This window comes from Topomyia yanbarensis, chromosome 2 (genome assembly GCF_030247195.1).
Source record: "Topomyia yanbarensis strain Yona2022 chromosome 2, ASM3024719v1, whole genome shotgun sequence".
Classification (NCBI taxonomy): Eukaryota; Metazoa; Arthropoda; class Insecta; order Diptera; family Culicidae; genus Topomyia; species Topomyia yanbarensis.
This window is the reverse complement of record NC_080671.1, coordinates 416440648-416463259: the sequence shown is the minus strand read 5'-3', so window position 1 is coordinate 416463259 and position 22612 is coordinate 416440648. Positions and strand designations below refer to the sequence as shown.

The 22612-nt window shown below is 38.3% G+C and overlaps 1 protein-coding gene across 2 annotated transcripts in view; it reads left to right on the top strand.

The window, feature by feature from the left end:
• The first annotated feature begins 14086 nt into the window (after nucleotides 1–14086).
• The window catches only part of LOC131685171 (protein tramtrack, beta isoform), a 108952-nt gene continuing 100426 nt past the window's right edge, over nucleotides 14087–22612 (top strand). For both annotated transcript variants that reach the window (XM_058968695.1, XM_058968692.1), the window contains exon 1: nucleotides 14087–14965. The gene's annotated coding sequence lies outside the window, so the exon portion shown is untranslated. The remainder of the gene's footprint in view (nucleotides 14966–22612) is intronic.

Genomic DNA, 22612 nt, shown 5'->3' with positions numbered 1-22612 from the left:
TCCACCAAAAGTCGGACATTTGCCTGATTCCCCTGGATTCCAATTGAAGTGATAGAGATGGGCTGTGCTCACTGCTCATGTACTTCGCTTGCTTTCAAGTCAAGCTGGTCATGCTAGTTCGCTGGTCTCCGCTGCTTACCGACATATCAGTGCTGCTACTGCGCCCTTCCATGATTCGGTATGATATTGTTCATGCGCTTCTCTCAACATTGACCAGTGGGATGCCGTGGTAGATCCTGCGATTCAGGTTGGACGGTGGCTTCCAGTTTACTGGTACATCGACGACCTTGCACTGGTGGTTTGTCACGTTCGGTGCGACTCGGCGCACCGAACCTGCATTCACTGAGAGTTCCCCGAAGAAAAAATGTGCCCCGAAACCTTTACCGGACGCGTTATTCTTGCTTCGATACTGTCCGGCAGACTGCCGAGGTCTGCCCAGCGATTCCCGTTGGAGGGTGACTTTCGGTTCACAGGTGCCTCGACGATTCAAGCCGGTGGTTCACTACAAACTACTCGGAATTGTCCTTTCGTACACCGACGAAGAGTTCCCCGGCAGTGGAAGATCTTCCAAAACCGCTGCTACCCAGTCGGATACACAGATCGGTTCTGCGCTTCTGGACGAAGGATGACTTGTAATTCAAAGGCGCCTGACGACCATTTACTGGTGCTGATTCACGATCTACTCGAACTAGTCCCCGGCGGTGGGCTTAGCGCACTCCGACAGAGTGATTTCCTAACGTCGAAAGTTGTCTCGAAACCGTTATCTCGATGCTGGTCGGTCAATCGTGCGATTTTGGGTGGAGGATGACTTCAGATTCTCAGGTGCCCCGATGACCTATCTGCGACGATACGTTAAGCTCAGCCTAGTCCCCGGCGGTGGTTCTTACCTACTCCGGTCGCGCCCGTTGGTCTCCTTTATCTCTTTTTAGTAGACTGACTTGTCGTGTCCTAAGGTCGGTCCGAGGATTCCGATTGAAGTGTGACTTCCGGTTAATCGGTTGGAAGCTTGTACATCGAGGTGATCTCATCTTTTGCTGGAGTCGACATTTTCTGAAAAATCATAAATCTTGAGCGTTTTTTCAAAACGTCATATCTGCAATGAGTTACTCTCTTTGTTTACTTTCTCTTCTGTTAATAATTCGGTCACTTTAACATTTATCCCTCAACTCTTTGCATAATATGCTAGTTAAAACCACCGTCTTTCGATCTGAACTGTAAAATAAGTGAAAAGTGTTATAGTGACGCCGTAAAAATCGAAAGAGAAAGTAAACAAAGAGAGTAACTCATTGCAGCTATGACGTTTTGAAAAAACGCTCAAGAAATAACAATTTAGACAACAAACAGCACGAGCTCAAGGTCGAAACAAAGGTTGGAGTTTTCGCAAAAAAAAATTCCATTTAATTTAAGAATTTAGAGAAATTCATCCTAAACTTGCTTGATGTTACATTTCTATAATACACATATTGACAAATAATTGGCTTCTTTGTAACTGGTATCACACACACATAATCTTTCTTGAAATGGCTCTATGATGTAAGTAGGGGTTTTCCCACTAGTTGGCTTCTTATGTTTATCTGCCCGGCAGAACCTTATTGACAGGGCGATATTTTATTTGGACCCATCCAACAAAGAATTTGGTACTGATATCGTTTAAACGTGTGATCCAGAGCGCTTTAGTATGTGTTATCTGGTCTTGTCGTCGAGTATGATAATGTTTGGTTCAAGAAGGCTAGGCCCAAAACTAAAGCGGAGTCAATTAAACATTGCGTGTCACGAGAACATGCTGTGAATGGCGTTCTTGTCGTGAGAATGCGGTATATCCGACCAATTCATTCCAACCTTACTTAACGATCTCGAATACCAATTACTATCACTGCTCATACCACGTTTTGTGTTTATCACTGTCAGATCTCCTCGTGTCAATACTATAAACAGACACTCCACGGAATGTTCAGCGCAGCTGTTTCTATGATTAAAATCGATCATTTCTGTGGCACTTTAGATTGATTGGTAAACAGGCTATAGTTATCGGAAATAAATCGAAGTTTTACAGTAGTTCAGTATACGTATTTATTTCAACTTACATACGCATTTTTTCTGCCGAATTTCAGCCCTTTTTTGCAACTTTCACCGAAATTTGAACAGCGGAGTACTCGGCAAATTCACTTTTTGCTGAGATCTGAGTAAAAACTACAATTGTTTTCTGAAACTCGGGAATTATTTTGCTGAAAATTAGCAAACAAATGACACTTTTCAGAGATATCAGTATAAACATCTACTGATTACGCAGCTGGGCGGGAAATTGCCAAGCTCAACCAAGTGTTTATGTCGGTTAAATTTCAAATAAATTTACGTAAAATGCTAAGACATTTGCAATTGACGCCCTCCATCAAGTCAGCATGTACAGTCGTTTCGGGTACGTTTTTCTCATCATTTCCTTTCATCCTTCGCCATTTTTTGTGCCTTCCGAAGTTCGCTCTACGTCATGGCTCAATAGGCTTCGATCTGACAGAGTTCAGGACAGTTCGGTAGCTTCATGTTTTTAGGCACAACATCCACCAAATAGGTCACACACTATGGATTATACAACCCGTTTTTAGAGGCCTTCAGTTTTCTAAATCTCACCGAGCAAGGTGCCCTTGGTCACGAATGGTTCAGCACAAGTGCATATGGTTTGCCAAATCAGGTACATCGAAGCGAATTTCGATTGCTTCTTCCGTTTGAAACGGTCATTCACAGCTAACTTGTCCTTACCCCCTGAAGGCTCCGGCAACCGCTTGAAATCCGCTTTGATGTGGATCTCATCATCAATGACGCAGCACCGATATTTCGTTAGCAGGATTATGTAGAGTTCCCGGGTGCGCATTTTGTCAACATTCTGCTGGTGTGCGTCCCGATTTGAAAAGTTCTGCATCTTGTACGTTTTCAATACGGATCGTTTCTTGGCCCTCGGGACGAATCTTTGCGAGCCACGAGTCTTTTGGCCATGTCCCACGTCGAAATATTCGGATTCCGCTTGAAATGTGCAATCAGCTATACGATTGAAATATTTACTTTAAAAATCCACTTGATCCATTAAACTAATACATGTATCCGAAGTAGCGCTGTTTCCTAATTTAAATACAAAACAAACCCTCTGGAGCGCAAATGCATCTATTTTTTTCGCTCTCGAACTGTGAGCGACAAGCTTCCCAATGATTAGATAGTGTTCAACAAAATATACTGCAATATAGAAATAAAATGCGTCCGTGGCGATGCTGAACGGCCGGCGCACATAAATTTCTTTCTTGGAATGTCGAACTTGTGCTGGTGTCTACTGTCGTGAAATGAGATTAAAGCAATCCAATTCCCTTGGTAGATACTGCACAGTATTCTAATCAAGAATCGTCGCGATTGGGTGTGTCATCGTGGAATCTGCCGTAAAAGACATAAATCTTGAGCGTTTTTTCAAAACGTCATATCTGCAATGAGTTACTCTCTTTGTTTACTTTCTCTTCTGTTAATAATTCGGTCACTTTAACATTTATCCCTCAACTCTTTGCATAATATGCTAGTTAAAACCACCGTCTTTCGATCTGTACTGTAAAATATGTGAAAAGTGTTATAGTGACGCCGTAAAAATCGAAAGAGAAAGTAAACAAAGAGAGTAACTCATTGCAGATATGACATTTTGAAAAAACGCTCAAGAAATACGTGCTTATTCCGACAGTCAGGTTGACCAAAAAGCACGTTGATCGGCCGATTCTAGTTAACATAGTCCTAGAAACAAATAGCAAAATTATACAGATTTTGCCCCTCAGCTGCTTTCTGCCGAAACACAACAAACTCAAAAAAATTCCATCTCCAACTTGACCCCAACTGGTAACCCCACTCCCAGCTCGCGTAATCAAACGTTCAAGTTGGCAGGAAAGGAACACACAAAATCAAGTAGGAAGCACAAATTCGAGACCTGATTCCTCTTTCTCCTCGCAGCGCTTTTTCTTCAATAATTCGTCTAATTCTATCGCCTCTCACATGAATCTACTCTGCTGCACGCTTGAATGGCCCCATCTCGACTTCCTTGAGCCGAAGTAAGACAGGAGGAACAAAAAAGGCACAGAAGAAGCATGAAGCATTTCACATCTCGGGATTTTCTAATTCCACTTTTCACTCGCCTCCCCTCGGCCAACATGTATCCACCAGCCCCTTAGGCGGCTCCGATCCGCCACTCTCTTCTGCCCCCCGAAACACCCCATCTCATAAACTCATCGTGGTCCGTGGAGAGGTTTGCTTGGGGTTATATTTTACAGATAAAATAGACACACGATTCCTTTCAATTCTCGCTGATGCCATTTCACTTCTTCGCCTGCACCCTTCTCTATGGTATTGTCTCACTCTCCCCCGGCAACCAACCGGCCGTGTAATAAAAGTTAATTTCATAGGAAATAGGCTAACTCACACAATGACGTGTTCCACAAATCTGCCCTGAACAGTGGAATCCTCGTTCGACTCACACAACTTACATCTTTACATACATTAAAACGAAAAAGGGGAGCCAACTACCCACGTTTGTGGGACTTTGCAGTGAGGTAATGAAAGTGGAGCATGGAAGAGAATGCTCTACGGCTGAAAATGTAACTCACGATCTAGTTAGATTCTTATTAGAGGATCGCACCAACACATACCGGCACCGCGCAACAGGCTTTACGCACACAAGCAGCACCAATCAGGGGTTGTGTGGGATTCTCATAGGAAAAAATCCCTGAAAATTGAACGATCACGTCCTATTGCAGGGGGGAATAAATTACGATCTATTTCAGATTGACTTTGTATTGCAGAGGAAATTGCTGTCGTCGCCGTATATAACTCGTCTACGAGAGGGTGTGTGTTCGAAAGGAGCGAGCGACAAGTAGGTGGGTAGCCATCAGAAAGCCGAATGGAAAATGTATCTATGAGAGGGTACATTGTTTTCCATGTAGAGTAATTCCTCGCCACGGGCTTGCTGGTGGAGCTGCGATGGATACGCTAAAGTTGAAAGATTACGGTAAAGTGAACAGGCAATAAATATATGGAGGTATATACTGTGCATACGTAGCGAGTGAACTTCCGCTCTATGTATGGGTGAGTGGGCAATTCAATCGACTCTGCGATGTAGTAATCGCGTGCACACTGGGAGTTTGGCTTTTTCAACAATATAAAGTAGGCTTTACGGAACGATGTCACAGAAGAATAAGAGCATATGTTTTCATTCAGTTTCAAGCAAATATAACAATTACATAAAAGTCCTACCAATTTTCCCACCGACTAAATCGACTTGCGTCGATTGTTGCACCGTTACCCATGCCACTTTAAGACTTATCCAAATTCTAGCCAAGTAGGCCAACAATTAATTGCAAATTAAGCCCATCAAACTATTTTCAATTTTCATATGATTTTGTGGGTAAAAACACACAAAATCGGGGGCTGATAAAATCGGGTCTTTACTGTATATGAAGAAAAAACACGGTTTTAGATTCCGACACCAGGTGGGATTAAACACCCAGGCACAAATCCCCGACTATGTACGAGGGACGTGCCATTTGAGCCAATATATTCTGATTCCTGATTCCTGAAACACCCAAGGTGATGTTGATCCATTAAATTATTGACTGTGTCCCGGGTACCATAAAATAGAGCTACTAGCCATTAAAATGACAAAGCATTGAATCACAGAGACTGAATCCAACATTTCCAAACAGACATATTGTAATGACAATTGGGCAGATGTTACATTTGAAGGCTAGAAATAAAGGATATTGCGTACTGTTTCTCTTGCTAGCACTTACATCATGTAGCAGTAATCTGACAGACTTAACAGATGACAATCTAACCTTCATTGTTCCATGACGTTGTTTGAGGATGAAGAGTGCCTTGCCCAAGGAGGAAAGATAAAGTAGGATGGATTGACCGTCCACCAGTTGATTGTCGTCTAGACCTTCGTATTCCGTGATGTGTTTAAGATGATTCTCATAAACAAAGTGCGAAGTTTATTATGTCTTAACCTTCTGCCGCTTCAACTACATAGTTTGGCGAGGTTTTCAGGACCGTTGTGAAATATATAATACACGCTTTTTGTTGCCTTCCCCAATAAAACCTTTTTCCAACATTTTCACTCATCACACAAATACATTGTTAAAATCATTACATAAAATTATCTTTGGGATGAAAATTGCAAATTTGAGGGAAACTATTTACTATTTTGTGCGTGGTACTTCAATACAATTGTAAAATTAGCATATTTCTCGAAGTTTTATTATTGGTAAGTTACTTTACAGTAATATGGTAGAATTGAAATTTTGTTGTGTTCTAACTACACTTATAAACTACAGAACTTACCCCGCCAAATGGCGGTGTTGGGAAGCTGAACGATACAAAAATAGCGTCTGCAAAATACTTACTACTTTAAAATTTAGGTGTTTATTTGGCTTTAGATTTCTCAATTTTCAACCAATTTCAACTAAACCACCTGCAAATGATCGAGAAATGATTCAAGATTCATAAACTATACTTGTTGGTAATATCAGAGAGCCGTTTCCAGATTTACAAAGAATTCCCGTGGCTTGTGACAGAGGGTCTTGTAAGCCATATTCACTAATCTTACAACAGCTCCAAGTGCGCCTTAGCATAACCTGAGTCAATAAATGTCAACCCTCTGATTAAATTTGGAGACATAATCGCTAGCTTTGGGCAACCCCGGAAAGATTTGTGGTTTGACGGATCAAAGCGTAAGGTGCTGGTCTCATAAACCATTCCGCCTAATCCATGATGGATTTGCAGTGATCAAGAGGATCGTAGCACTAGTCATGCAATTGTCATGTACATTATGAATCGGTTGCAACGTCTGTTGAACTAGAACGTCAATTTTCAAAACGAAATGATAGTATCAAATCTTTGTTTTGCTTCAAGATAGGATTCCGGGAGATGTAAAGGACATCCACACAATCCATACTGTAACGTCATGTAAAATTTTGAGAGCTAATGTTGCAATAAACTTTATCGAAGACACTAAATTTCTATGTTCAATTCTTTTGCAATTATTACTTGTTTTTGTGAATGGTATAACCTTTTAAAATAGCACTACTAGCTTGGTATGTTATAATAAAGGTTTATGCAATTTTTCTTTGAAAAATAGCATTGACCTGCTCGGCGTCGTCGGTCTTAGTTATTTAGTATTTCTCGTAAAAATACTTGAATTGAAGTTCAGGTGACCATGACATAAACAGAAATCTCTTATTGGGGAATTATTTTTTTTATAAAAATCAATAGTAGGTGTCCTCACCAGTACGCTATGATCATCAGCTATTTTCAGCTGATTTTTAAACAAAAATGAAATACAACTTAAACTTGGTTTTCAAACGTATCTGTTGACACTTTATTTTAGGTGACCCACCATTACTTGTCGTTTACTTGAAAAATAGTATAGGAGATTGCGAATTCAAAAAGTTCCAAATTATGTGAGTGGGTGAAAATATCATATTTCCCGGTTAAAATAGGGTGAACGAACACGTCAGTGTACATGGCTTGTCAGTTTGTAATCTAAATTAAATTTTGTTTGAATTTTTTTTGTTAAAAAATGGTTGGTTGTAAGGAGTTTGTAAAAACGCTTGCTGTCATTATGGAAGAATAAGAGATTTTAATTTTTGAGACTAACAAATTTGCTACGCAGTCGTCTCCAACTGATTTTTGATTTTATACCCATTCTGGTTCACAATGGACCTTTCCAACGTTATTTTGTGTTGAAGCATTTGTTAGATATAGTCGTTTCATTGATACAAACTCTAGATGGAGTTCTAATTGAATTCTCAAAAGAAGTTAAATATCTCGGCGTTATTTTGGACAGCAAGCTTAATTGGAACTTGCACCTGGAACAGGTAGTTAGTAAAGCTACAAATGCCTTCTGGGACTGCAAAAGAACTTACGGTAAAATATGGGGCCTTTGGCCTTAAAATGATTCAATGGATTTATACGATTTATGATTCGGAACACACCTTCCGTGGCTTTAAATGCTCTTCTAAATCTCCTACCGCTTCATCAGTGCGTGGAATTGCAGGCAGAAAAAAGTGCCTTGCAATTTATTCGATCTACAAAGATTGTATAAGGAGATATGACAGGGCATATAACGGTCCTCAAAAATTTCAATATAAATTGTAGATTAGATGCAGACGAGGCCAAACCATGAAATTCCCAATAATGTGACTGTAACAAGTAGACATGTGTGGGAAACAGGTGGGCCAAATCTACATTCAGGCTCTATTGTTTTCTTTACGGATGGTTCAAAAATGAATAGCAGTACAGGAACCGGGGTGTTTGGACCAGGGATAAGAACAACTATCCCGATGGGACACTACTGAACTGTGTTTCAGACAGAGTTTTCTGCAATTCCTGAGTGTGTATATCTGTCTCAAAAGGAAATATAGATTTGCAACGATATGTATCATTTCAGACAGCTTAGCAGCTCTTAATGCGCTGAAAGCCTCAACTTGTCAGTCGAAGTTAGCATGGGAATGCATTGTCTTACTTAAGCAATTGGCAGGGAATAATGAAGTAAGCTTGCTTTGGGTGCTAAACTTGCTTCGGGGGTCACAGTGAAATTCAAGGAAATGAATCAAATGATAGTTTGGCAAGACTAGGTTCCGAGGCCGAGTTTATAGGCGCGGAATCTTTCTGTGGAATCTGAACCTGTACCTTAAATATGGAACTTAGGAAATGGGAAATGTCTATGGTAAAATCGAACTGGAACGCCACAGATACTGCAAAACATGCAAGGAAATTTATAAAGCCGAGTGCTAAAGCCGCTCGAACTTTACTTAACCTAAGTAAGAGTAACCTTAGAATAATAACTGGTTTGTTTACCGATCACTGCCCTAGTAGATATCATCTACATAAAATGGGAAAGATTGAGTTGTCGTTTCTGTCAATTTAAGAATAAGACAGAGGAGCATCTGTTTTGTAATTACAGCGCTCTTGTTAGTTACAGATATTCAATTCTTGGAAAAGGGTTCCTACAGCCCACTGAGATGTGGCATTCAAACCCTAGTAATGTCATCAGATTCATTAAACGAGTTGATTCTAACTGGGATAATATACAAAATCAGACAAGGCCCTTCGTATCTCAATTATAAAGGGAAAGCTGAGGTGCATAACATCAAATTGAGTCATACCACAATATTCCTTTAAATGGTCGCATTGGTAATCAAAGCTCTACAAGCTTAAAAAATAGCTGTTCATATCCCGTCAGCGCAAATGGTGTTATTTATTTATGTTGCAGAATTACTTCGATGAGTAAAAGGTTTGTTTTTGATTATTTGCAAATAAAAAGAAAGAATCTAACGATTGTCGTTGCCGTCCTAATTCACCATTAACTTCCAACGATGCCAGTCCAGCTTTCAGATTTCGCCCGCCAAGCTAGCGGATGTAGCTAAACAAACCCCGCTTGTCCACCAAAAATTACAACGAAACCGTAGAAAATTCATCGCATATGGCTTTCAATATTGTAACCCGTCAGGGTAACAATTTAGCACTGGGTGGAAATATACCCTTTCGTGCGTACTCTCTCCGTAGAGTGTATTGTTTACGAAAATTTATGCTCACCGCTGTTTCGATATCGTTCACTATTTCTTGTAAATTTTCATATAGTTTCACGTTTGTGAACGGTTTTGTGCGTTCAGATAGGTGTAGTAATTTTTGTTTGACAATTGTACATAGTTAACATAGGGCTTAGATAGGCCACCGCTCTCCTACTGCTGAAATACGTGTACTGGCTATGCTGCACATAGGTGATGACAGCTATGCAGCGGTACGGTTTTTTTGGTGTTGGTGTTTTCGGTCGAGGTGGAAGGCGGCCATCGTGTGAGAAGAGAGAGAAAGTGACGGACCACGGTGACAATCAGACGTCCAGAAAATTGTAGTGTTTTTTTTCGGGACAGTTTCCCGCCACTGTAAAATCTTTAAGTGCGCGTGTGCGACGGTAGATTCCCGTCGAAAGTGCCGGCCCGTGGTCCGGGTGCTAAAGAAAGTGTGGTGCTGGATCGCCGTCGGGGGAAGCTAATTATCAAGGAGCTTTCGCTTCCCCGGCTAACCGTAAAGGATCCAGACGCACCATTCCGCCCTCGCTGGGAAGGATAAGCCGAACGAGCCTTGCTCTCCTTCCCAGCTAATAGCCAAGGAGAGCGAAGCAGGGTGGACAGCGGCTCCCCCTGGGAAGAACACTGCGGTGTCTTCCGGGATTCTTTGCGGGGAGCTAAGAATCCGGTGATTCGTCACCACCGTCGCTAGGGAGGTTCCGACAAAGGAGCAAAGCTCACCTCCCTGGCTAATTGTTAAGGACCGCTGCCGGAGCAGCCAACGTAAATAGGGAGAACTCGGCCGTTGCTGTCCCGGCCGGTCGGAGGAAACCGCCCGCCTATCCGCCCGCAGCAGCAGTGTACAGTGAAGGGAGAGTAGGTGGAAATAACACACGGTAAAATTTAATTTATTTGTTTTTCCTTTTTGTTTGTTATTATACGAAAATCCGAAACTCCGGTAGGAGCACCTAGGCCGCCCTGAAAAGAAGGGTTCGCCGGGCAAACCAGAACCCGAGTAGTGGGCAAACCCCTACTTACAATATTATCAAAGCGAAAACATACAATCGGATATAAGCCAAAGCAGTGACAAGTACATCAACACAGTAGATGATTTTGATACCAAATATCTGTTCCGTTCGTCAGAAATCGCATTGGTTCACGTATCGCGCAATCGGATGACACCACTACTTTTGAATCCGCTGACAAATCATCGAGGGCTGTACCCAGGTGGTAACTTTGTACAGAACCTGCAGATAGATGTTTTAAATTTAATCTTTCGTTTCGCGTAGCCACTCTTGCTACCTCACATATTTTAAATGACCGACCAGAAGTCTAACAATCGAATCAATATCGTGCAACTATTGATGACCCAGCATCTGTCGTTGCCGGCAAGAATCTAATCTGTGTTGTAACCGTTTGATAGGATCTCGTTATAACTGCTAGCTAGAGTTACCCACTAACTGCCAACCATTACGGCTAAAGGAAAAGGCGGAAGGAAAGGAACTAACGGCAAGTTATTTAAATCGTTATCGTTAACAGCATGTTAGTTCAGTTCGCAGATTATCTACCAAGAATCTCTAAATAGTAATAAGGGAATGGGTAGTAACAAAACTGGTTGGTATAATAATTTCTTATTATTTATATAGACCTGTTAGTTTGAATTCGCTGGTAAGTTTTTGAAGCCTTAAATTCAGATATTCTAATGTTGTACACGAACTACTAATAACAATTTCAAATGTTGTCACTTATCTATTGAAGCTATGACAATTTTCACTGTAATTTGATATGAGATATTCACAATTGTTCATGAAATATAATAGAAAAATGCTTTCGGTTGAATTGAGTTTGCATATTTTCAAAATCCGATTGAAATTCTGTAATCGGATCGCCGAATGACCGAGAACTACAGCTGCAGGTAGGAATTCCCCGTAAGGAAAGTGATATGAACGGAAAAAGGAAGCATTTTCCATTGGTTATCGTAAATTTTAGATTACCGGCAATACAATAATAAGTTTTATCAAAAGGTGTGCGATCAAAAATTCTAAAATGATTAGTGCTTTAATACATTACCTGGTTTGAAGGATTATTGTTTAGTAGTTTGAAGAGCCTTAAATATCCGTTGCCTTGTCGGTTTAGTAAGAAAGGAGAGGGATGTTTGTTTTTCCAAGCTTTCAGCTACGTCCAATTTCTAAGAGTTGGATATCTGAAGTTGAATTTTAATATCTTTAGTGGTTAGGTAATGCTTTTCTAAAGAAACGCTCCGTTACCTTGGATATGATGGGATATGGTTAATTTTTATCAGATTTCTTAAAAGCTTTTGTTATTTCCGCAATATGTTCATTAAAACGAATTTCTAATGTTCTCCTGGTTTGTCGAATATAAACTTTATCGCAATGTGAACATGATATTTTGTATAGCCCCGATTTGCTCAATGTTTCTATCGGATCCTTTGTGGATCCTGGTATTGATTTTGATTGGTACTTTCAACTATTAAAAACTAAACTTTTTCTTAATGTATTTCTATGTGGATTAGGCGCATTTTTGTTGAAGTTTATTGCTATCCTTTTAAACCTCCAGTTGTTGGGGTTAAGGTTGTGAGAGTTTGCTTGTTAAGCATCTTAAATTTTTTATAAATAATTGATTGGATGGATTGCTCTGGATACCCGTTGAGCTCGCCTATTTCGTAAATGATTTCTGTCTCTTAAATTTCTTCTTTTTCTTCTAATGGTAATTTGAGCAATATATAGACCATGTGATGAAAACGACCATTTTATATTGATAAAAATCATTAGAAGTATTTAGTATAATGCTTTCGGCATTTGTAGGTTTCCCATATATTTCGAAAGTTAAGGACCCTATATCTTTGTAAGCACATCCAAAAAGGCAAATTGTTAACTTAATCTTCTTCATGTGTAAACTTGATATTTTTATGGATGATGTTAATTGTTTCCAACATACGGGATATTTTTTTACGTTTGATAATGCAGAAGATATCAACGAATCTCTATTAGCGTTCTAGTAGCATGCATTTTCCTTTAAACATTTCTCTAGAATCGTCAACAATAGTTCTTAAAGAAATGGACAGAGTGGGTTACCCATAGTTTATTTATAGAAGACACCTCACGATCTGAAATAATTTTCTTCCGCAAGAAAGTGAGTAAGTTTACTATAAGATCTTACTTTGCTTTTCCATAGAATGTTGCTTTTTGTTGAAGTAACCAATCCTCTAACTTGGGAATAAGGCGGTTACATCAAAAAAGACCATAATCTCTTCATCTGTGATTTCATCAGAGATCAGAAATGTGAAAGTGAACATTTGTATCTTTGAGACGAGTTAGATTCTCCCCCAAGATTGTTTGCAGTCCTATAGATATTTTTTTGGGTCATGCCAGCGTTATATTGCTCCTTGTCCATCACTACTACTTTGTTTCTCTTGTCAGCCTTAAAAAAACTGACTTTTCCCTCAAATATTTAATAATTGTTAGTTATTATGCCTGATATTTTCAGAATATTTATATTCAATATTTTTGCTATCGGGGATCTAGCGTTATTAATGAAAAAAGGTTGCATTTATTGATCCGTCTCCAGGTCAATAATTATTTGCTCAAAGCTTGGTTTTGATTTTATCGCATAATTCAGCTCTGGTTTAATAAAGTCAATTGTTCTTCGGTAAAGCTCTGAGATGAACGATCTACCAATATTTTATTGATTTATTATTGGAACTTGATAATTTTCATGCGAAATAAAAATATTGTTTATATTCTAGTTCTATCCCACTATCCAATAGTGTTTACTCTTCTGCGATAACTCCACCGCAAAGTATACCAACGACTGTGCTGGAGCGACTTTTTCACACATTGAAGAATGATGATACTCTCGCCCATACATACAGCTCTCGACTCCTGCATGTCGCTACACAACACGGTTTTGTAAATGAAATTAAAGCACTTTGCTTGTGCGCACTCGCCAGTCGCCACGATACAGGTTCATTCGTACCATTGCACAAAAGGAATCCTACAATCTCCCTGCCAGAGGCACCAACACATTTGCAAGCGTCGTAACGTAACTGTTTATATACGTGTGTAGCGTAGAATGAGTGCCTAGATGAATGAAAAATGTTGAATCGTTCGGATGAATACTTTGAGTTCGCATCTCACTCTGCCCACGCAAGTTTGCTTTGATTCTTATTTGTTGTCTCTTTTCCGTACCATTTGCTATACAATTGATCGCACGAAGGAAAAAGGAATTCTCACGATACGAACGTTCGGCAGTGTTGTTTCTCGCTCTATCTTTCTATATCGTTCTCTCTTCCGTGCGCAGTGAACCTTTGCGTACTCCTGTCTGTGACGGCTAGCTAAGCTATCATGTACTGGACAAAGAGAGGAGAGGAACGAGGAGCATAGCGAAGTGTGTTTCGGAAAGTGCCGTTGTGTTGGTGCGCTCGGCTTAGTGTGGCGTGGAAGTCAAAAAGTTATATTTAAAATGCTTTTAGTTGGATAGGTGCCGCGGTTTGAGTAAGAACGTTTCTTTCCTTTCGGCTGTTGCGCGCAGGACCTTTTGCATTTACTGTGCACTTGAACAAAATTATCATTTGTTGCACCGCCAGTGTTAGTAGCAGCAATAATACAGTCAATTGGTGCTTGAAAGGATCTGTTGTTGGAAACTTGTGATTAATATTCTAACGCCCTTTCTTCTGCTAGAGTACGAAAAGTGTTTCTTTAGAAGAAAAGTTAATTTCTGTTTGTTTCGATGTGTGTGGATTGAAAAGGATTAAGGCGTTTCTCGAATGTGTTAACGAGCGAAAGAAAAAAAAAAATAGCAAAACGTGGCCTTACAATTGTACAAAAATAGTTACAGTGCAAACTTCTGCAAACAGGAAGTTGTGAAACAACCGGAAACCGTGATTTCTAGTGGCAGGCGAAATCCTGCTGGTGGAAAGCAACACAAATGAAACGCACAGAGTGTGAGCATTCGATGAAAAGCGAAAAATAAAAAGTGCAAAATTGAATCATAAATTTACCTAAGGAGTGCAAAAAAATGTTTTTATCGCAGTGCAAGGAAGTTGCGAAGGAATTTACACACTCAGCACAGTACAGGCGTTGCAGCCCTGCCCTGTGAGCGAAAGATAGAGAGAGAGCGCGCGAGCAGTGCGGTCGTGCGACACACGGAACGCGCGAGCTAAATCAAAGTAGTCGTTGTTGGTCAGGCAGTACGCAGTAGGTGCAGCGGAGCAGGAAAAGGAAGCTCCCGGGGGCCCCGCGAGAACAAGCGAACGATCATCGGCGAAGAAAATTGCCGATACGCGAAGTCAACCAGCAACGCTTGAACCAGAGGAAAAATTCGAACTCTAGCTGGTGACTGAACAGGAGAAACATGTAAAATAGGTACGTGGCAGTAGTAAATAGTAGCGGCTTTTCATGGGGGATTATGTTTTGTAAAGGTTTGAATTGTGTCCATATTATAGCATACTAGTAGATTGGGTATGTGGAAAATAGTCGTTTATAACAGTGCTATTTGTTTTTAAAATTAGGTTTGATCATCAAGATTACAGCATAACCATAATTTAAACATGAATAGGCACTGATTGAAAAATCCAAAGAACTTGTTAGAATATTCTATGCTTCTTGTGATCGTTAATTTACAATATCTACAATCAAATCAAAACTTGATTGTGTGGAGGTAATTTGAAAATCTGTGCATATATAGGTATGGAAAGTGTATTTAATAATCTTATGGGATTTCCTAAATTTTAAACACGGAAGCAATCTGATGATGAATTAATCTGCTAGTCAAAAATTCACAGGAATACTTTATACTTTACTGAGTCAGTCACCGTATGGTCCGAGCTACAAGCAGATAATCTCATTGATGCCTGTAGGATCTTTGCGCAAGCCCTGTGACTTTCCTGTATGTTAAGAATTTCAAAATATGTTGTAAGAAAAATCTAGCTTTGAATGCATTGAAAAAACCTATTTAAGGTGTTTGTTTTAATAATTTGGTGGAAATAACAAAAAAGCATATGGATAATTCAATTATTAAAATTATTGTTAAATTTTTAGAAATAAGTTGAATTGGTCCAAGTTTTATCTGTGTCTCTTTGCAGTGACATTAAAACGTAAAATGATATGTGCTGTTCCATTTGGGTATCAATTACTCTCAATTTTAATATAGTTTTATTTCCAGAGAAAATTTAGAATAAGACGTAAGTAACAATAAGAGATTCTCTTTGGGGTCTTTCTTCTGTTTATTACTCAGTAGTTTCACCGTTTTCTACCCTACTCTTTGCTTAATATTTTTGTAGAAACCGTCAGCTTTCGATATGTACTGGAAAATTAGTGCAAAGTGTTATAGTCACGTCGTAATAATCGAAAAAGAAAGCAAACAAGTACAGGTTCTCAAAGTTACTTAGGTTCTATTCTAAATTTTCTCCATATTTTACCCGTTTCTACCCCTCTTTATTGTAATTTTATTCTATCCTTTTCCGATACAAATAGTTGTTGCAACAAGAACTTGATTATCACAATTCATTTGTACTCTTTTCAATTATTCTTATAAGAAACAAAAATTTGTGATGAAAAATTCTTTCGGTAGAAGATCTCTTATTAGACACCAGTTTATCTCTTCTTGGGGAGGGAACTCCCTACAGATGACACACATTGTCTCACTTTTCGTGAGACATAAATCTTAAATTTATCAAGATTTTTAATCGAATACAACTTACATTTTTCATTCGGAAGATACATCTGGGAAAATGTTCAATACGACTTACTTTAAGTAACATGGAGAGCATCTCTTTGTGTAGTTTTATGTAATTTTATATAATTATATAGTTTTATGTAATTTGGTTGTTCATTTATTAATTTCTAGACATTTCCTGTGATAGTTAGGCATTGTTCAAGGCGTTAAGATCTCAGTTTACTATTGCAAAACTTCGACAATGAACTACAAACATATTTATTCTAAGAGCCGATTTTTTCGCTTGGGTTTACGTTTAAGCTAGGATTAAAACCACGGTAAACCTGGTTTGAAAGTTAGGCGAGGGTGAAGACATCGGCCCTAAGTAATAAAAGTTATTTTAAAGTAGAAAACCACTTTAGATACATGTATTTGAGAATGTACTCCGGACCACTTTTTTGTTGAGGATCCACGCTTGATCAGTTTTTGGCTTCTGGCGTCAAGTGCTATTTCTGTCTGCCAGATACTAATGAGACGAAGTAGCAAAAAAACTTGGAAAATCAGGATATTTAGTTTGACCTAGAGAAAGATAAAGTTTTTGGGGGATTTGTCTTCAATTAAAGAGACATCTTCAATTTTGTTCCACCCGTTTAATTTTTTTGACAAGTTTTATTGAAGACATTATTCTCAATATTTCTGGAGGATGAAATGCAGATTTTTTAAAGAAAATAGAAATTTAGTCTTTGATGTTAATGATTTTTCAAAAATTGCACATGGTCGACCAAAAACGAATGTCACAAGTATAGAACATGCTTCTTAAAACCCACCTTAAATATATTAGAATGTAAAAGCCGGATATAAACTGAAATCAAACTTCCCTGTAAGAGTCCTTTAAAGAAACCTTCAGTGTAAAAACCGGAAAAAATATATGCGGTTCTCACAAAACAGTTTTCTTTAACTGACTTTTAATCCTGAATCTAACGATTTACCAATTGCTCCTGCAAATGAATTTTTTATTTTTCACCGGCTTTGATTCTGGACTTTCAGCATTGCTGACTTTTTTGGGGAAGAACTTTTAAAGCGATTTTTATGCCGAAGGATCCAAATCCCATTTTCACGCTTGAAGTTTATATCCAATATTTACACTGTAACGTATGTAAAGCTGGTTTTACCAAGCTTGTCCTGTTCTTGCGTTTTCTATTTTTGGTCGCTCATATGTGATTGACAGATAGGCATTTTAGCTGTATTGTAGTGATTCGCTTGAACTAGCAAATCTATTTGAATAGACTTGACATGTTATTACAACTTATTTGTTCTTTATAGTCTGTTTATTTTATATGGCGTAGTACGCTAGCTTGAAGGTGCCATTTGTTTCGTTTTACATGTCAAATTTCTTAAAACTAGTGTTGTATTAAAAAAATTATATGAATTCTATATTAAAATAGTAAGGCACCTTTGATTGCAAGGATAAATTTGATTTATCGAGCATCTACTTTTTTCCAGTTTTTAAGGAGTTTCCAGTGTTTTGGTAAAACAATATTGGTAATGCTGGTATACCTTAATGTATGTATAATCTCTGACATATTTTCCGTTTTTTGTTAAGACCAATATCAGTTTTTAAATTTGCTTTCTAAAGACTTTTTCGAAAATTACCGAGATGTAATTTCAAATTTGTACTTTTACGGAAGGATAATTAGTGAACAAACTGACAGTTGCTTTATTGAAAGTTAACCGCGGCTGGATGCTTCTAAATAATCGGATCAATAGAAGTATTTATTTTCAGCCAAGTTTTATTTTCTGTTCTTGCTACTAAGGTAGAAAGCAGATGTTGTAATGTTTGCCTCATTGTAACGCGAATCTCTGTTCATTTAATAAAGTCAACCAGAAGTATATCTTTCCTGTAAAATTCCAATAGCTTCAACTTTTTCGTTTTGTTTATTACACTTAACTTTTAACCACAACTACACTACTTATTTGAATTATTATTCAAAATTGGGAACCACCGTGTCGTTTTTTTCTTCATTTCGCTGAAGAAATAAAAAAAAAGTTCAAGCAAAAATATATGTTGGAAATACTTAATACATTGTATCAACTTGGCTTAAAATTGAGTGTTCTAATCTACCTCAGAGCACCAAATTCTTTTCTCGGTTTTAATTCACTTGAAATGAAACCTGGAATTTTTCGCGAAAATAGCGTTGCATACCCTTACCAACAAATTTATATGAATTATGGAAAATTAAACAAACAACAATATTCTACGAAAAATGAGAAACCGTAGGAGCTGCTTACACAGGCAAAACTAATGTGAACGTGACATTTTGGAGCACTCTTGGTCGGCTATTAGAATGCTCTAATAGACGTGGATCCGTGTCCTCGTAAGATTACGAATTAAAAATATGTTGACTATTAACGTGTCCTGTGTATCTTCCTGTCCCTACCAATACAACACCCGTATTAAACGGAATTGCAACACAAAACTAAGCGACCTGGATTCTTCACACCCTAAAGAAAGTTCATTACTGATGAAGCCCATAGGTCGTTATGACACTGGGCTGGTAACAATAGCATATCCTTGAGTTTCAGCTCCCTGGACACAGGTTCATATATGTATGGAGAACCAAAAATTCGGATACGCAATTGCCTTACTGCAGGGCAGTTACATGTCAAATGATATGAGGTTCGATCACTCGAATAATGCGAATTTTTTGAGCCAAGCAATTTAGGTATTTCAACTAGGGGTTACTTTGACTGCAAGCACAACTCGAAGCGAACAAACCTCTTGTATGCTGATGCTGATGAGTGAATTTGTTTTATTCATGGCCGAATACAAGATACTTGGAGCTTCAATCGTTGGAAATACCCAACTAGATTGTCACGAAACCCTCTTCGCAGAGGACACAGTTCGTAGATCTGGGATTACGATATGTAACGATATATAGGAGGACGGTTAAATGATCAAACGATTAAGTACTTATGATTAAATAACGATGATTCCAACTCGTTCGGACGAGTCAGTTTGCTAACGCATACGCAGTACTATCAGAGTGAAGAGTCACATCTAACACCTCTTGGGTGATTTCCTCTATTGAATATATGCAGATTTGCACTATTTAAGTGTTTCATTAATTCAATGATTCTCAAATGGATATTTAAGATGCCCCAAATTATCTGATGGGCATTGACATCGCTGCCGATTATAAGTGGATGTCTATTGCTGCCACAGTACCCGAGCAAACGAAAATCGCATAATACCCCTATGGCCATGGTCCGATTTCACCCCCATTGCATGGTATTTTGATAGTTTTTTAAATGGGGTCAACCCATGAAAACACCATCACCATGGTCCGGTAAATCTCATATAAAAACCATATTTTGGTGTAATTATGGATTATTGAGACCATTTGATGGTGATTTGATGGTTGTGAAACTTGGCACGGACCATATTCATGGTGTTTGCAAGGGATTGTATGAACAAATGGTTATACACCAAATTCTTTTTTTGCACGGGGGATGCGTTCCGTGCAAAAAAAAACCATGTAAAAAAAATCCGTGCTATTTCGAGAAACCGTGCAAAAAAAATCCGTGCTATTTCGAGAAACCGTGTAAAAAAAATCCGTGTTATTTTGAGAAACCGTGCAAAAAAATCCGTGTTATTTCGAGAAACCGTGCAAAAAAAATCCGTGCTATTTTGAGAAACCGTGCAAAAAAAATCCGTGTTATTTTGAGAAACCGTGTAAAAAAAATCTGAATTTTTTATTAACAGCTATTTGGTTATCGTATTTAACAATGAATACTGTTGGACATTTTAAATGCACAAGGGGGCTGTCAATGTGCCCAGTAGAAGTTTTTTAATTTTTCGAGGAGTTTTTTTTAGAAAGATGTAAATTTTTTTATTCGTTAAAAGAAGTTATTGTCCGTTGAAAAGCAATAGTTAAAATGGTAAAATGTTTCAACTATTTAGAGTTTGTTAACTTTTTGTAGATTACACTGTGCTACAGCGATTTTAAATTTTTAAAATGAACTAGTATAGCAAATGCGATACAAAGTAATGTACACACGAAATTTTGAAGCAAAAAAACATTTTTTTGGGACCTTTGTCACAACAAAATTAGCTACGTTGTCATTTTCAGCCGATTTTCGGTTTTGTAACATTTTTTGAACGAAGAAAACTAGACCTTTCGAACAGTATGCGGTCATATACAGTTTGGTACGAAACATTGTTCGATTCTGGGACAACAATATCAAAATTGTCATTTTTTGCGATTTTTTCATGTAAATGGTTATCTTCTTATTAAAAGAATTTTCATGAAAAGTAAAAAAAAAATCATATTGATACAAAGACTCTCTTGCGCAATTGAAATGTCAGAAATTGTCAATTTTCAACGGCCTATTGATTGGCTTTTACTTAATTAAATACTCTTTCCTGATAAGAGGCAGCAATTGCCATTTTGCAATGTTGACAGACCCCTTCTTTGCAATTAAAATTTCCAAAACTGCACTTTGATGAAAAATTCTTTCCTGCAAAGCTGAAAATTCGCTACTTTACACTTAGCGAATCTAGTTTTTTTAACGACTGCAACCTGTGCCTGGGTGGATATCGGTCCGTCCCGCGAGGCAAACTTTGCAAAATCGTACGAAATGGCGACTATCTGCCAATTAAACACCGATCTTTAGGAGGACGATAAAGTTTTGTGCATGTGTGTCTCAAAAAGTGTGATGTCCTCTAATTTGTCTAATTCTGAAAATTTTTCTCCTGTCAGTGCGTTTGAGTCGTCTGTATCTATACTAAACCAATTTAGAATTAGAACAGCCTTTTGTCTTGTACCTATTCTTTTCTTTCGTCTCCTAGGTCTGAAGCGGATCAATCGACTATTAATAAATATGATAAAAGATGCCAGCAGTATTGGCCCTTATTCGCAAATACTTTATTCACTACAACTGTGCTATATTTCTTCTCGATCTTATAACAGAATTTGAAAATTTCTGTTCTAAATAGTCGATATTGGTAGTTGTTATGATGTACCAATAAGCTAGAGTAGTGACAATATTTTTCAGTTCCACAGATAGAATCTCCCTTTATTGGATACTTCAGAGTTATTCGCATCTGCTCTCGGAGACCACCAATCCTCCATTCTGCTCGAACCGAATGCACATTTATACCACTGAGCATTCAACTCGAACATATCACACCGAGGAAGCGATTTGTTATTTCCAAGAACCAAAGCTCGAGTAAAACAATAAACATTCTCGTAGGTGCCAGTCCTGCACAACTTCTTGGAACCAGCTAACATATCCAAGCTCGACAGCTAGCAGAATTCACATATATCTCCGCCCAAGCGAAGTGATCAGTTCACTTGTAAGTCCACAAACCAGTCATCCACATCCACAAACCAGTCATGAACACATCCGTACCAACGAGAATTGATCATACCAGACGAAGGCCACAGGTCCAGCACCAACTTGTCCCATCTCAGTAAAAAATAGACTTGTGCCTGTTCTTAACTCTTTGAAAGCTCTATTTAACAAGAGATCACTAATTGGTTGATAAAAAGAAACATCAGTCGTTATCTACTCAGACCAAACAATACGTATTGCGTATCCCTGCATATTAAAATCTCCGCTATCAGTTTCTAGCTTATCAAACTGAACAAGCAAAATTAATATACTTTGTGTAGTGGCACTACCCGGGGGAACTTGGCCATATACCAATTGCTCCATTGCCAATGCGATGTGATATATGAATCGGAATATTATTTGATGATATCTAAAAAGCATACAATCCTAGAAAAACCATTGCCCAAAATTATTGATTTTCAACTACCATAACTTGAATTTTGAATAACAACTCATTTCCTAAAATTGAAAAATACGCGATTTTTACACATTGGCAGATCATCCCCATTTGCATTGCAAATATCCAATGCCATTTATTTTCATCTGCCGTTACTAAATGCCTATTAATTTTTTTTTGCACGGTTTCTCGAAATAACACGGATTTTTTTTGCACGGTTTCTCGAAATAACACGGATTTTTTTTGCACGGTTTCTCAAAATAACACGGATTTTTTTGCACGGATTCTCGAAATAACACGGATTTTTTTTGCACGGTTTTTTTTTCACGGGATGATCAAATCATTAAACTTGTATATCGAAATAGGTATTTTATACATAAAAATCGTATTATTTTGCAAAACCGTGCAAAAAAAGTCGTGCAAAAAAAACCGTGCAAAAAAAGTGCGTGCAAAAACAGAATCCGGTGTATCTGCAATCCTGAAAACCAAGTCATCTTATGCACCCGGCCTCAGTGCTATAACTTCAACTGCATTGAAAAAATGTTCGGACTTACTTGTAACACCA